We start from the raw sequence: 15,177 nt of genomic DNA, 5'->3' as shown, positions 1-15,177 counted from the left end.
TTCTTTTCGTGTTGGCTATTTGAGGAACGCCTTAAACTGGATCAGCTTTGGTTTCTTCTTATACTTGTCGTTGTCCTTCACTTTCATAATTTGCAACATTATTCTGTCTTCTGTTCATGAAGATCTTGCCGTGGATATAATGTTATCCTGTAAACCTATGACAGCCTCAATTTATTATTTGAAAGTTATTCTGTGGCAGTTAGCTGTTTCCAGTATTCTCATTCCTTCCAGATACCTACGTACCTGCTGGAGCCCACGTGCAGTGTTATCTGGTGTGCCTAACTGCTCTGGTCCATTATCATGATGTGACAGAAGAACGTGTTCCTTCTTTTCCTCGCGGTAACCGAGTTGCTCTCTACCAGGGTATACAGTTTGTGGCTCACTCGTTTTCTGTACTGACCGTTCCCTATTCTTCGAACTCCTAATATCCCCTAAGGATCCTTCGCACCATAAGGTCAGGTAATTAAAACGTTGCGAGATTCAGCTGCATGTATGGCTTCCGGGCGGGTAATTGTCTCTTACTTTCCGAATTTTACACAGATAGTGAGATTCTTCTTGTTGTAGACGTTCATTTGCTAATTTCATTTTATTTCTTCGTGATACCATTGGGTATTTTTCCGCCAGGTGTGTTTCTATCCATCTATCTATTTGAATCAGTGTACCTTCTGAATTTTCTCCCCTTCTGATTTCATCCCTTTAAGAGCTGTGCTGTAATTAGTCATATGATGTTTAGTGTGACGTCACAAGTGGCGGACCGCTATACATTATTTTTCAGTTTTTAAATAGTTTTAGATTTCAAATAATTTTTTTGTAATTGTTTGTGGTAATATTTGCTCTGAAAGAAATGTGTTGGGGCATATAAAATACATCTACGGCTCTGTTGTACTAATATTGCTTCTAGCGCTCTGTTATATTTGTGTGTGTTTACCGGGTCATCGTGCATCGAAGTCTCTCAGCTGTGTTTACATTTCGTGGCCAGAAGTTAGTTGTTGGAGCAGATCTGAAAGCAGGTACTGTTAAATTTTGTTTGTGACCAGTAATGAGTTTTTAATATTAGTAGTATCCGACAGGTATTTATTGTGTTTCTTGTTAAATGGGGGATAGAAGAAGCTATCGGAAATGTTCGCTCACTGTGTACTTTTGAATTTTCGCTGAGTGTACCATTGGACGCCTGAAACTATTCTTTGGAATAAATAAGTAGTCGTGTAAAGTATCTGTGGCAGAAGTAATTGTGGTATAGTAGTTGTGTCAATAGTAATAGTCATCCTTTCCAGAGAGTAAAATTTGAAGTCACTTTAGTAAGTTCACAAAATCGTTTTACCATAATTACGAAGTGTGGGCTTTGTTGTAGGTTCTTGCGTATTTGGTAGTGGTGTGGGATTTATGGAAAGTATTTTCCTTGGGGGTGAGCGATCCAATGGAGAAGTGCAGATAACATAGAAGATAAATATAACGTGTTCCTCACACGTTTCTCAGAATCCTCAACTATTGATTTCCTGTAGGACGTTTAAAACAGGGGATGGGCCTAACAGAAAATCTGAACAGCTGATGGAATAAGGTTATCATGGATAATAACGTAGAGATTATATCAAACGTGGGTTCAATCCCGCGTCCGGCCATCCTGATTTAGGTTTTCCGTGATTTCCCTAAATCATTCCAGGCAAATGCAGGGATGGTTCCTTTGAAAGGGCACGGCCGACTTCCTTCCCAATCCTTCCCTAAACCCATGAGACCGATGACCTCGCTGTCTGGTCTCCTTCCCCAAACAACCCCAACCCAACCCCAACTTCGACAACTTCGACTTCGATTATATCAAAACGTCAGGGATAGTAATGCTCGATCTATAGTAGTTCATTACAAGTAGTAGGTACGGTGCTTCAAATTATATAAGGAAGGCAAAAAGCCTGTTATTTTCAAATAGAAAGAGATGATTCTTAGAGTAAATTTAAAACCATGTGGTCAGTCTTGAGGAAGTGTCTCGCCAGTAGCACAAGGTGTGAGGTATAGAACCAGTACGTAGTTACCATGTTTTTGTTACCGATGAGTCAGATGTATGTTTAACAATCATTTTCTGAATATATGACGAATTAAATAAAACACAGTTTGTGTAGAAAATTGTATGAGTCTCTTACAAAACAGCACTTCAGTATCTGAAATGCACCTCTGTGACACAGACAAGAGGGTGACCGACTCAATAAGTGAATGTGTGAAAAGCACTCTCGTAGATACTATCTCGTATCCAGCAGGATACCAAAGCAGCATTTGTTAGCCCAGTAGTTAGTGAGATTTGTAATTTTCCCTTTAGAATGGTCGGTTTCCTGGACGAATAAAGAACTCATTAGTATTGCCACATAATAAAAACGGAGAAAGAGAAAATGTAGTAATTATATAACTGTTTCTATGCCTTTAGTGTTTGCAAAGGTTACTGAAAAGGCTCTATATATATAAGTGTACGTCAACATATGATTTCACATAAGTGATTATTTGTTATGCATAGTTTATTTGTACTTATTATCTATTTTTTAATTTTTAGTTCACTGTTGCTATTTGAGTTTACATTGTGTCATTTTGTTGTTTAGAGCTAGTGAGAGAAGGTGCGGTTGCTAGAAATTGGAGTACCAAGCGGAAAAATCGGAATATTTCCGGCGTATTCTTCTTTTTAAGTTTAGCAGAAGGGTGTCAGCAGCGGAGGCAGCCAGAAACATACGCTCTGTGTATGAGGCTAATGGCACTGGACTGAGCACGGCAAGAAAAAGTTTTTCAGGTTTCAAGGAGTATCATTTTGACATAAGCGACGCTCCACGTTCAGGAAAATCTTCAGGATTTCGTGTGGATCTTTAAACGTATTAATCCACAAAGATCCACACCACTGCAAAATGTGATAAGCTGTGATCAATACACAATCGTGGGACATTTACCTGCCACGGGAAAGGTTCTAAATCGGGTATTTGCGTACCAAATGCTCTGAGTCAAAACCACAAAAATCAATCGATAATTATATAAGCATCGCTGCTTGCTCGTCATCAAATGAGTCGTGCGTAACACCGCCCATTTCTATTCTCTATGGTTAATGGTGACGAGAAATGGTGTCTTTATTCTAAAATAGTGAAAATAAATGAGTGGTTCAGGTGAACGCAAGCAGAAAGTCCCCGCAGAAAGACCTGCCTGCGTTCGTGTAATATAATGTTATGCACCTAATGAAAAAACGGCGGTGTCGTTTACTACGAATTGATTACCCGAGGTGTGACCATCACGGCTGACATTTATTGTCAACAACTGAGACGTCTAGCAGACGAATTCCAAGAACAACGACCGAGAAGACTAAGTGAAGTGATACCGCTCCACGATAACGCCCGCCAGCGTTCTGCAAGACTGACGAAAAACGCTGTGTAGGTGTTGCGCTGGGAAGTCACTCCACACCCACCTTATTCACCTAAACTTGCGCCTTCAAAATTTGGCCTTATCCGCTCTGTGTCTTACGACCCTCAAGGAATTTCCTTTCCGGATGAAAATGCATACTTGTTTTCTCGTTTCTTCCAAGCGAACTGTTTTCGTCACACTGACAAACAGCGAACATTTTGACTGTTTACATTCTTGATAGTTATTCTCTCTCTAAGTTTCTCTCCATCAGACTTCAAGATAGGCTTACCATTCATATTTTTCTGGGTTCTTGGTAGAATTTTGTCCTTAATTTTGGAAAGAAACTGACGTCAAACAAAGTCTGCACTTCCGCCGAATTCAATATTTTGAATTTTCTTTTCCAGATATGTCGCTATTGCTGCAATGATCGATCTGCAAATTTCAGAGCGAAGCACTGGCAGATATCCAGTTTAGATTTTTCTGTTCCGATAAGTTGTGTTTTGTGCTGGATATTACCGCGTTAGCTTCCTGAAATTTCTTTCTTTGCTAAGGTTGAACACTAAGTGCTGTAACTGCTTTGGCTGGAATCTGGGACAGTGTCTAACCGAGGTATTCCCAGAATTATTCTGCATTCTCTGAATTTGTTCTGTTAGGCTTACTTGGGAGGAAATGTGCATTCACCACAGTGTGTATCTTATTTCCTCTCCTGAAGGTAAGTCTACAGAGCCTACTGTTCTTGGAGTTGATTCATTGAACGTTCCCAGAATTTGTTTATTGACTATAAAACCTGTGCCTAGGTGAGTCACATTATTCATTAGTCTCTGGCCTCGCTTTCCCTCCAGAATTCTATATGCTTCTGTCTACCAGGTTTCTTTTCTGTCTAACTGTTACCTTGTAACTCTGTTGTAATGATTTTATATTTCCTTAGGGTTTGTGCGAGGTGTCTCAGTTTTCCGGGTTTAAGGAATGAGTAAATGTTGAAGGAAGATAACTATGATAGTTTCTTACTTCTGTATATCTTTAATGTTTGTGAGCGCTCCTACGACTCAGTTTACTTACTGACATTGTCTTTGCCAGTGATGGATTCATAACCACTCAGGGTAGTAATCTAAATAAGTGAATTGGCCATCACGCAGAATCAAATGATTTTTCTTGCAGGTCAACCCATAGGCACCAAGAGGATTAAAAATGAGGTATGTAGCCTCAGAGGCACCACAAGAAGTGATCTGTCTAAAACGAAAACTTCTCTTAAGCTGCTGGACTCCAAAACACATTAACATGTTATGGAAAGATGCAAGAATAATTAAATCTTTTCGACTTCGTGAGAAATTGTTTCTATGACTCTTATTTTGTCCTCACTGTTCGTATGTCATTGTATAATATGACGAATGACGCTTGCAAGATGTTTGTTTGAGTATAAAATTCTTATCAATTCGAAACCCATGCATCTAACAAGACTTGTACTAGAGCTACACAAAACTATAGGCCTTAAGAGTTTCATTGCAGGAGAAATTAGTGAATGTGAAGAGAATTCACATACAGAAGAAAATGTTCACACCAATTTTCACTCGAATGTTGTGACTAAAGATGCTACTTCTGACGTTAAGCGTAGGAATACATGTTGTCCCCACGAATTAAGCAATCAACTGCTGTGTTTCAAACTGAACCTGCAGTGCTGTCTTGTCCCCAACTGTCGAGTTGGGACTGTGTCGGAGTTACTGCCCATCGTTAATTATCAGTTTCTGGATATTTTTGTTACACGTTTCTGTTAAAACTGCTGTTTGTCACCACCTTAAACCAAATTTTTAAATTTACATGTATCACTGTTGTATTTTCAGACACCAATCCAGCACAAACCACGAATATTGAGTTAAAGAATAAGTAGCCTGCACTGAGACAATTATCCTGTCTTGTTTGCCATGTTTTGTAAGTTAATAGGAAGGCAAATGCATTAGCACCTACCACAGAGAAAATTTCTCTGTGTCACGAAACTTACAGCTACTTTCAGCGTAAATATCTAGTAGAAAAATGTTCAGCATGTGATATGTAGGGCCAAATAACACACACTAAAAACTACTATTTGAATAAACTTCTGTGTTCTCTCTGGCTAATATAAAAATTTTTCAGCTTGGCAGAGAAAGAAGCCAAAGTGTGCTTACCTTTCGATATGTGTACATCCACTTTAGGTCACTGCTTTTGTTCTCTATTCGTCAACTAGACTAGACTAGAAAGGTGAACTGCGACTGTGGATGCGATTTAAATTACAGGCACGATAACCATTTCGTATGACTGAAAATGTTTTGCATTTAGAGATTTCTTCAGTTGAAGAAACAAGCCAACAAACACAAAATGTTTACCTTCATCTACAAATAATGTGCAGATTACGAGAACTCTACAGGGATTATTGGTGGCCAACTCCTTTTACCCGCTGATTAATTTCTCACAACTAGCAACCGATGTATACGTTGTTTGCAACATGGAGTAACGTGAGTGTTGTATATCACTTTACCTCATCTAGTGAGCATTACAACTGTCCATATTGGAAAATAACTTTGTGAAATCCAGTAAACATATATTTGGTAGACGGTATAATGTTGGCTACCTTTTGGAGTTAATTACATTTGGTAGGAGGGTATGAAGCTTCTAAACGAGATAGTCAGGATTACACAGTTGGCTGCAAGAGAATTCCTAATGTTCATACTATAGAATAATTCTGAAAAAACACGTTTCATCATTAAATGATGTATTTCCCCAAGTGCAGACCATAAGTCATTGTGTGGTATATAGTCCTTACCATGCACATAGACGATTAAGAGACAGATACTGTCGTTCATAAGCCTGAAGCTTGGTAAGACAAAATCAGGTCAATGTAATATTTTAGTGCAATGAAGTGATCTGCATGATGACAACAACATTAATCGGACTTCGTAAAGACATTAGAATGCAGGTTAGACTTTCAATTGTTTTATTGAATATGTGATAGCAAATCTGCGCCCCCTTCTATTTCTACTGCTGCCAGCCTGGCTGATGCACTGCTCAGGTAAGCCACTATGCAGTATAGCTGACACTACGACAAAACACTCCGGGAAGACGATAGTTGGCAACACTAGCCAATGGCTAAGTGCATGTAACATCTAACACGGCATGACTGAGAAATTCACTTGTTGCTAATTCAGCTTTGCTTGGCAACCTATGCATGACGCTGAGCAAGTTAGGCAAAGGTGACCAGACAAGTAATAGGATGCAAAGTTACTTGTCCACTTAAAGCAGGACTACATCAGCAACGGATCTACACTATGTGATCGTAAGTATCTGACACCTCACCAAATACGCGTTTATCGTATTAGGTGCATTGTGTGGCCAGCTACTGCCAGGTATTCCATATCAGCGACCTCAGTAGTCATTAGACATCGTGAGAGAGAAGAATGGGGCGCTCTGCGGAACTGACGGACTTCGAACGGGGTTGGGCGATTGGGTGTCACTGTGTCATACGGCTGTATGCGAGATTTCCACACTCCTAAACATCCATAGGTCCATTGTTTCGGATGTGATAGTGAAGTGGAAACGTGAAGGGACACGTACACCACAAAAGCGTACAGGCCGACCTCGTCTGTTGACGGACAGAGACCGCTGACAGTTAAAGACGGTCGTAATATGTAATAGGCAGACATCTACCCAGTCCATCACACAGGAATTCCAAACGGCATTCGGATCCACTGCAAGTACTATGTCAGTTAGGCAAGAGATGAGATAACTTGGATTTCATGGTCGAGCGGCTGCTCATAAGCCTCGCATCATGCCGGTAAATGCCAAAAGACGCCTCCCTTGGTGTAAGGAGCGTAAACATTGGACGATTGAACTGAGCATAAACGTTGTGTGGGGTGACGAATCACGGTACACAATGCGGCGATCCGATGACATGGTGTGGGTATGGCGAACGTCCGGTGAACTTCATCTGTCAGCATGTGTAGTGCCAACAGTAAAATTCGGAGGCGGTGGTGTTATGGTGCGGTCGTGTTTTTCATGGAGTGGGCTTGTACCCCTTGTTGTTTTGCGTGGCACTATCACAGCACAGGCGTACATTGATGTTTTAAGCACCTTCTTCCTTCCCACTGCTGAAGAGAATTCGGGGATGGTGATTGCATCTTTCAACACGATCGAGCACCTGTTCATAATGCACGGTCTGTAGCGGAGGGGTTACACGATAATAACATCTCTGTAATGGACTGACCTGCACTGTGTCCTAACCTGAATCCTATGAACACCGTTGGGATATTCTGGAAGGCCGACTTCGTGCCAGGTCTCACCGACCGACGTCGATACCTCTCCTCAGTGCTGCATTTCGTGAAGAATAGACAGCCATTCCCCAAGAAACCTTCCAGCACCTTATTGAACGTACGTCTGCGAGAGAGGAAGCTGTCATCAAGGCTAAGGGTGGGCCAACACTATATTGAATTCCAGCATTACCGATAGAGGGTTCCACGAACTTGCAAGTCATTTTGAGGCCGGTGTCCGGATACTTTGGGTCACATAGTGTATGTGGGTATGAATAATCGACCTTATGGGTTCAAAGCATTCAGTCGTGCCACTATTGTGTATGTGTATTCAACTGGTCAGAATGATGGGGTTGGGTTTCTGAGAAATCCTGTCCGTCCTCAGTGATGAAGATGGTGTGGCTACCTACAGCTGATTGACTCCAGCGAGGCTGCGACTCAGAGGCCGCAAGACTTTGTAAATTTCATCAATGCGGGACGCTGGTGTGTTGGCTGACGGACTGCAGGTTGTTTACTATCTTTATGGGGAGGCGCGTCGTTATGGCCTCCTAGCCATCCAGACGTCTTCGACAATCATTCTGGGCAGTCCCTGGGGAGAGGAGAGCGGAGGGTGGGGCACTGTTGCTTGGTAACAGATTATGATATCGCCTAGTGCACTCAACTTGTGACATGGAGACCGTGAGTAGAGCGGGGTTGCGTAGCCTGCAAAACTCGAGAGGACCTGATGCGGCCGCTTTCGGTCTTCACAGCTAGCAGCACGCAGGGTATCATCTACTGGTGGGTAGCTCAGCGTAGCGGTGGATCCCACCCGCGACCCGGGATTACGGACGTGACTGCTGGGTTGGTGTACAATTCATTCTGTAGTTGGTTACTTTTGCAAACATACAGTGCTGCCATGTGGACGGACGAAGTACTGTGCATGGTTGCTTGAATAAACACCGGTTGGTACTACCACTGCTTGACTGTACGCACCAGCGTAAATCTGCCCTTTCCCTCACCATTTCTTTCACCCATCCTGACGTGCAGTGGCTCAGAATGTGCCCTGTAATTAGAGCACATTGATGGCGCATGGGTGTTGTGTCAACAACTTGGCAGTTTCCAACTTTTTAACAGGCTAAAAATATTCATAAACACGTTTTAATGAATGAGATGTGATAGTAATCCTTCTTGTACTAAATGAAACTTGAATCACTTAGAACATATGTCTATTATGTCAGCGTAATATTACGACAGCAAACTGTACTGAATCTTTCCATGAAAAACAAAGACTTATTAATTACACTGTACCAGCATAAAAAGAAAAATATTTTGGTGAAATAAACGCCATTTAATGTTAGGTTCAAAAATTTTCGCATTAGCCTCATCTGTCTCTAGATATACCCGACGTCTGGTATGGTTTGGTAACGATTTGAAACATGGAAGTAACTTTAAATTTCAATCGGTAAACAGAACGAGTAGTTTCCTGAAAAATCAGTTGCCTCGTGTTTAACGGAGACTCTATTAGAAATTTTGAGAAATAACTGAGTCTATCAATTTTATTGTGCTAAAGGACGTATACATCAATGGTAGTCTCCACTAGACTTCATCAAGACAGAGACAAGTTTAGAACTGAAAGCGATGAGGGTATGGAGATTTTAGATCACCAATACTATCCTTAGTACTCCAAGATGAAGATATCTGATCCTTAAACTGGAAAACTGAAAAAGAAACGCTTGTTAACAGAACATATCTCAACATCTTATATGCAGTAATAAATTTTATTTTTAAACATCATTTACAGATAAATTTCAATAACAATTCGAATACTGTGATAGAGCAAGGCAAGTGTGAAAACAGCCCTTAAATCACTTATGTAAAGCAACATTAAAAAGAAAAAGGTCGTAGAAGCAATGGATGAGGCTATATATTTTGGGGCAGTAGACAATGGCTCGATGCAGAAGGAAAAAAATTATCATAACTGTAAGTGTGGCCTGGAACTTTTTCAGTACCTATGACTAAGTTTTACATATGACACTGAGAAATAAACTTTTGATATGAAACACTATCAAATGTTTAAGAGAAGCCCATTCAGAAAACGAAAGAATCATTTCAGGAACTATTACAAAAGATAGTAAAATGGACATACTGAGTGGAAGACGGAATTATATCTATAACGGAAATGAAATGGAGGAGAATTAGACGTGTAATGAGCTTAATGGATGATGGCTGGAATAAAGATTTCTTTGCTGGATTTATAGAGGTAAGAAAAGATTGAGAAGATGACATAATGAAAGATTGGTGATGAAATTAGAAAATATACGGGATAGAGACACACACACATCTAACTCAAGGGTTGAGTACATGGAATAAACTGGAGTAAGCCTTTATTCTGTATGTACAGTGAATTTTCTAATGATGTTGATGATAATGATGAGCAATGTTACCCCATTACTTATTTTCTGAATGGTCATATTCTGTCCTTGTCGTAGATACACACAGACATTTAGTTTGATATTTATTTAGTTCTCTGTCACAGTTGCATGCATATTCCTTAATGGTGACTAGTTCTTAATGAATCCATTTATTCTCGAACCAGTGCAAACACCTTCATCACGGGATTTTGAGATAGATCCAGTGAAATATTTAAAAGCATTTTTCTCGTTTGAGTAGGGTGTTGTTGTGGTCTTCAGTCCTGAGCCTGGTTTGACGCAGCTCCTCATGTTACTCCATCCTGTGCAAGCTTCTTCATCTCCCAGTACCTGCTGCAACCTACATCCTTCTGAATCTGCTTAGTGTATTCATCTCTTGGTCTCCCTCTACGACTTTTACCCTCCACGCTACCCTCCAATACTAAATTGGTGATCCCTTGATGCCTCAGAATATGTCCTACCAACCGAACCCTTCTTCTAGCCAAGTTGTGCCACAAACTCCTCTTCTCCCCAATTCTATTCAATACCTCCTCATTAGTTATATGATCTACCCATCTTATCTTCAGCATTCTTCTGTAGCACCACATTTCGAAAGCTTCTAATCTCTTATTGCCCAAACTATTTATCGTCCATGTTTCACTTCCATACTTGGCCACACTCCATACAAATACTTTCAGAAACAACGTCATGACCCTTAAATCTATACTTAGTGTTAAAATATTTTTCTTCTTCAGAGACTCTTTCCTTGCCATAGCCAGTCTACATTTTATATCCTCTCTACTTCGACAATCATCAGTTATTTTGCTCCCCAAATAGCAAAACTCCTTTACTGCTTGAAGCGTCTCATTTTCTAATCTAATTGCCTCAGCATCACCTGTCTTAATTCGACTATATTCCATTATCCTCGTTTTGCTTTTGTTGATGTTCATTTTATATCCTCCTTTCAAAACATTATCCATCCCATTCAACTGCTCTTCTAAGTGCTTCGCTATCTCTGACAGACTTACAATGTCATCGGCGAACCTCAAAGTTTTTATTTCTTCTCCATGGATTTTAATACCTACTCCGAATTTTTCTCTTGTTTCCTTTACTGCTTGTTCAATATACAGATTGCATAGCTTCGGGGAGAGGCTATAACCCTGTCTCACTCCCTTCCCAACCACTGCTTTCCTTTCATGTCCCTCGACTCTAATAACTCCTATCAGGTTTCCGAAAAATTGTAAATAGCCTTTCGCTCCCTGTATTTTACCGCTGCAACCTTCAGAATTTGAAAGAGAGTATTCCAGTCAACATTGTCAAAAACTTTCTCTAAGTCTACAGATGCTAAAAATGTACATTTGCCTTTCCTTAATCTGTTTTCAAAGATACTTCGTAGGGTCAGTACTGCCCCAAGTGTTCCAACATTTCTACGGAATCCAAACTGATCTTCCCCGAGGTCGGCTTCTACCAGTTTTTCCATTCGTCTGTAAGGAATTCGCGTTAGTATTTTGCATCTGTGACGTATTAAACTGATAGTTCGGTAATTTTCACATCTGTCAACACCTGCTTTCTTTGGGAATGGAATTATTATTTTCTTCTTGAAGTCTGAGGGGATTTCGCCTGTCTCATACAGCGTGCTCACCAGATGGTGGAGTTTTGTGAGGACTGGCTCTCTCAAGGCTGTCAGTAGTTCTAATGGAATGTTGTCTACTACCGGGGCCTTATTTCGACTCAGGTTTTTCAGTGCTCTGTCAAACTCTTCACGCAGTATCATATCTCCCATTTCATCTTCATCTACATCCTATCCCATTTCCATAATATTGTCCTCAAGTACATGGCCCTTGTATAGACCCTGTATATAGTCCTACCTTTCTGCTTTCCCTTCTTTGCTTAGAACTGGGTTTCCATCTGAGCTCTTGATATTCGTACAAGTGGTTCTCTTTTCTCCAAAGGTCTCCTTAATTTTCCTGTAGGCAGTATCTATCTTACCCCTAGTGAGGTAAGCCTCTACATCCTTGCATTTGTCCTCTAGCCATCCCTGCTTAGCCATTTTGCACTTTCTGTCGATCTCATTCTTGAGACGTTTGTATTCCTTTTTGCCTGCTTCATTTACTGCATTTTTATATTTTCTTCTTTCATCAATTAAATTCATTATCTCTTCTGTTACCCAAAAATTTTTATTAGCCCTCGTCTTTTTACCTACTTGATCCTCTGCTGCCTTCACTATTTCATCCGTCAAAGTTACTCATTCTTCTTCTACTGTATTTCTTTCCCCCATTCCTGCTAATTGTTCTCTTATGTTCTCCTGGAAACTCCGTACAACCTCTGGTTCTCTCAATCTATCCAGGTCCCATTTTAAATTCCCACCTTTCTGCAGTATCTTCAGTTTTAATCTGCAGATCATAACCAATAGTTTGTGGTCAGAGTCAACATCTGCCCCTGGAAATGTCTTACATTTTAAAACCTGGTTCCTAGATCTATGTCTTACCATTACATAATCTATCTGAAACCTTCTAGTATCTCTAGGGTTCTTTCATGTATACAACCTTCTTTCATGATTCTTGAACCAAGTGTTAGCTATAATTAATTTATGCTCTGTGCAAAATGCTACCAGATGGCTTCCTCTTTCATTTCTTAGCTCCAATCGATATTCACCTACTACGTTTCCTTCTCTCCCTACTCCTACAATCGAGTTCCTGTCACCCATTACTATTAAATTTTCATCTCCCTTCACTATCTGAATAATTTCTTTTATCTCATCATACATTTCATCAATTTCTTCATTGTCTACGGAGCTGGTTGGCATATAAACTTGTACTACTGTAGTAGGCGTGGACTTCTTGTCTATCTTGGCCACAATAATGCGTTCACTATGCTGTTTATAGTAGCTTACCCGCACTCCTATTTTTTTATTCATTATTAAACCTACTCCAGCATTACCCCTATTTGATTTTGTATTTATAACCCTGTATTCACCTGACCAAAAGTCTTGTTCCTCCTGCCACCGAATTTCAAAAAATGGTTCAAATGGCTCTGAGCACTATGGGACTTAACATCTGTGGTCATCAGTCCCCTAGAACTTAGAACTACTTAAACCTAACTAACCTAAGGACATCACACACATCCATGCCCGAGGCAGGATTCGAACCTGCGACCGTAGCAGTCGCGCGGTTCCGGACTGAGCGCCTGAACCGCTAGACCACCGCGGCCGGCCGAATTTCACTAATTCCCACTATATCTAACTTCTACCTGTCCATTTCCCTTTCTTAAATTTCTAACCTACCTGCCCAATTAAGGGATTTGACATTCCATGCTCCGATCCGTAGAACGCCAGCTTTCTTTCTCCTGATGACGTCCTCTTGAGTAGTCCCCGCCCTGAGATCCGAATGGGGGACTGTTTTACCCCTGAAATATTTTACCCATGAGGACGCCATCATCATTTAATCATACAGTAAAGCTGTATGCCCTTGGGAAAAATTACGGCTGTAGTTTCCCCTTGCTTTCAGCCGTTTTCCCTTGCCTTCAGCCGTAGGTATACATTCAATTTGAATGTATATTTGAGTAGGTATACATTCAAATTGTCTGTCCTTTACACAAATGACTTTTGTATGCTAGGTCAGTCCAAACAAACAATAAAATATGGTTTCTGGGCTTTTAAGACAGAAATTGTTGGAACTGCACAGACCTTTAATTTGACTAATGTTATGGTGAATTGCTTAGGGGTTTGCGTTCATATGGGGTGTGTAAGCTCCTCTAATCACTCTAATCTTGCTCCTCATGTGTGCATTAGATAGGGAGCAATCTGAAAAAATCTTTGGTACGATCCTGCACTGTGTAAGAGTCGCAGATTAGCACACTACTAATCAAAAACGTAAAAACAACTCCACAAAAGCCCATAAAGATAATTTCAAACGATTTTTAATGACCGTGTTCCACTGCCATACATACAGCCCCACAGTGAAATAAATTAAACTACTCAATAAAAATACCACACCAGTGTGGCTGCTAGACATGCATGCACACAGCGACTCACCTCATGTGTAGAGGTTGGACGAGACTTAGCCCCTGTGGAGAGATGCATTCACGTTCACAGGACTGAGAGTATTGATTTTTCCGAAGGGGTGACCAGTTCAGTTCGCTATCGTCTACTAAGCTGTGTACTTCCTACATTAAGAACGAAATATTCTCTGCTCACTTATTTGGCACTGCAAGAATAATGATGGACACATGGTATCTATTCAGCAAAGTTTCTCGAGCATTTATAAGGAAACTTTTTGGTAAAAGGGTTTGATTTTCCTGCGTAACGTAGCCTCATTCGTCAGTTACAAGATAAACTGACCATCATTTAATAATTGGTGGTAAATATTGTGAAAGTAAGGCACGGACCGAAATTCGAAAAGCTTGCAACGAAAACAGGGTTTTATGAGTTTATGTTCAATGCATGTTAGGTCATTCATTGCTGTTCACGAAATGGATCTAGTGTACTTAAAATTTTCCTTAAACTTGGGACGACGTCTATATGACTCTAATTTTGAGAATAAGATGTCTACCTAGCGTACTGACTACCAAATGTGTATGCAGACTGTTTGTTTAGTGATGACTGTATAAGGATTCTGTTGCATTTGAAACTGCGTTACCATGTCACTGAGATAAAATTCTATAAACCCTACTGTGTGTTGACAAGAGAAGCAAATATTAATACGGCAACAAGAGAAAGAAGCTGAAGTTTACAAGTCAGGCTAAAATAAATTGCTTGTTCTGTTGCAATTTCACCACTGTCCTATAAAATATTATGTTTTAATAATAAACTGTTTATTTGTCGAATTATTGGTCATATTGTCATAACTTGTTAATACGATCGTTTACTGGCTAGCTAGTAGCAGCTTAGAAGTTCCGAGGCCTCAGGGTCTCAGCGTTCGTTTATTGTGTACAGGCTTGCAAACCCCGGTGGTCCTGAGCTGGAGAGTGATAAGTGCAGCTGTTCCTCTGTCACTGTAAGCTCTATGTTTGCTTCACTGACCCCTGTGTCGCACGACGGTGGAATCCTGGGTGTCAATGGGAACAGGGATCTTGGTTTCACCAGCTGGATTGTGAAAGTGGTAAGAACCCCCATAAATAAACTTTCGGTCCCATGGTGGGCTGTGGGCCGATAAGAT

This window comes from Schistocerca serialis, chromosome 4, assembly GCF_023864345.2.
Source record: "Schistocerca serialis cubense isolate TAMUIC-IGC-003099 chromosome 4, iqSchSeri2.2, whole genome shotgun sequence".
In the NCBI taxonomy this organism is placed as follows: domain Eukaryota; kingdom Metazoa; phylum Arthropoda; class Insecta; order Orthoptera; family Acrididae; genus Schistocerca; species Schistocerca serialis.
This window is presented reverse-complemented; position numbering follows the sequence as displayed.